This window comes from Solanum verrucosum, unplaced genomic scaffold (assembly GCF_900185275.1).
Source record: "Solanum verrucosum unplaced genomic scaffold, falcon-dt-bn FXZP01001062.1, whole genome shotgun sequence".
NCBI classification, from domain to species: domain Eukaryota; kingdom Viridiplantae; phylum Streptophyta; class Magnoliopsida; order Solanales; family Solanaceae; genus Solanum; species Solanum verrucosum.
The window spans coordinates 2,501-4,676 of NW_026020500.1; the positions used below are offsets into that span (position 1 = coordinate 2,501).

Here is a 2,176-nt window from a genome sequence, read left to right on the forward strand (position 1 = left end):
TATAATTAGTTCGTTTCTCTTCTATTTTTCTATCTCCTATCTATCTATTTTCTTTAGTTATTTACTAGAGCAATTATGATCTGGAAGTCGATCCGGGGCAAGTGTTCGGATCTATTATGACATAGCCTTGAGGCGCTCAACGGACCTTTTAACCTTTTAAAAACCCTTTTGGGCTTTGGATTGATCCAAAAACGACTTTTTTGTGCAACCTAGTGTATATTCATAGAAGTTATTAAATGGAGCTCTTTAATTTTTTACCTAGAAGATTTTAATAACTCTAACTCTATTCCAAATCACGCGAGTAGCCATTAGACATTACTAAGAGACATACCCGGTATATATATATTTAGTGATTCGAAGGTTTCTTTTATTAGTTTTAATAATAATTTTGTTTAATTTAATAAAAAGAAGTCTATTTTGTACTCTATCTGTGTATCCTTTTTTATTCCTAAAAAATAGCAGATGAAATAGAAGTGAAATAGAAGGCTTAGAGGGGAGATAATGAAATTATGTGATTGGGTCTTCCAAAAGCAAAGGAATAATCCGTTTTTTCGTTAACTGATCTGATGGGTCCAACAAACAATTAATTATAACAAATATCTAAATTCTAAATAAAAAAATAAAATACTAGGCTAAGATTCTAAATAAAGGATAATAAATAAACGGGGTCCTCTTTTATTCGAAACGTCTCGTGATCTTCAACCAATTATGCGCTTCAATATAATTACCGGGAGTAAGCGCTATAGCCTGTTTCCAATACTCAGCGGCTTGATCGAACCAAGCCTCTGCAATTTCAGAATCTCCCTGTTGAATGGCCTGTTCTCCCCGGCCGGAATAGGTAGTTCAATTCCTTCCCTTAGAACCGTACTTGAGAATTTCTTACCTCATACGGCTCAGCAGTCAATTCTTTTGGTGTCCCATTTTGATCTATACCATATCTAATAAAATCTAATCAGATTTCTCATGGATCTATCCCAGTTTTAGGGTTAACCAAAAGAAAAATAGGTTAATTACATGAGTTTCAAACTGAAATTTGGATGAATAATCCGTTTATTTAGTTTTATCTTTTTTCCCACCTTCAGAAGAATAAAGCATAGGCATTTCTACTAGTGTTATAATTTTCTGAAAGGGAACTATCTCGGTTTCATAGATAAATTTATATAGAATCTTTGAAAAAGACTTTCTTTCATAAGAAAGAAAATACTTACTATCTTTGGGATCTGATCCTACACCGCTGCTCAAGACTTTAGTGGATCGACTCTATTACATAAGTTAATTCCTAATTTTTATCTCACATCATGAGATAAGTACGCAGTTATTATTGTATCGGCCCAAAACCTCGCTAATTGATCTTTACGGTGCTTCCTCTATCTCTCTCAATTAAAGCTTTATATCCATAGAAAAAAGTTGCTAGGCATTTTTATTTTTTCCTATTTTGACTTCTATGAAGTTTCGTTCTTTGCTACAGCTGATAAAAATCGTTGTTTTAGACGATGCATATGTAGAAAGCCTATTTGGTTCTAGTAGTTACTTTACTAGATTTTTCTTTTTTTCTTTCTATAGTGGAGATAGTCGCACGTAATGACAGATCACGGCCATATTATTAAAAGCTTGTGGTAAGAATGGGTTTCGTTCTAGTGCTCGAAAATAATATTCCAAAGCTTTCGTATGTTCTCCATTACTTGTGTGGATAAGCCCTATATTATAGAGTATATAACTTCGATCATAGGGATCAATTTCTAGTCGCATAGCTTCATAATAATTCTGCAAAGCTTCCGCGTAATTTCCTTCGGATTGAGCCGACATCCGTTACGGTCGTCATTCAATTGAAAGAATCTCCGTTCCAGAACCGTACGTGAGATTTGCACCTCATACGGCTCCTCCCTTATGTGCATAATGAGAATAATACATAGAATCAAAAAAGATTCAACGATGAAAATATTCTCATTATGAACTCAGCAGGGCTAGTGTTTTTACAAGAAATCTCTAGCCAACCTTCCTGCAAGAGATTCTTTCTTAACATCAAGCCTATTGGGACTAGATAGAAATGATAAGATAACTCCAACAATTTCTTTGTTTTTAACGCCTCCTAATTTCCAGGAATTAGTCACTTCAATAGCCTTCGATGGTTATACGGGTATCCAAAGGACGAACGAGATGGATGTTTGTTGTCCCA

The 2,176-nt window shown here is 34.4% G+C and overlaps 1 protein-coding gene across 1 annotated transcript in view; it reads right to left on the reverse strand.

Annotated features, from left to right (window-relative positions):
- The window catches only part of LOC125809558 (photosystem I P700 chlorophyll a apoprotein A1), a 4,663-nt gene extending 2,493 nt beyond the window's left edge, over positions 1-2,170 (reverse strand). Inside the window, exon 1 of the mRNA XM_049489147.1 lies at positions 1-2,170. This exon is cut by the window's left edge and continues 2,493 nt beyond it. The gene's annotated coding sequence lies outside the window, so the exon portion shown is untranslated.
- Between the last annotated feature and the right edge of the window lie 6 nt (positions 2,171-2,176).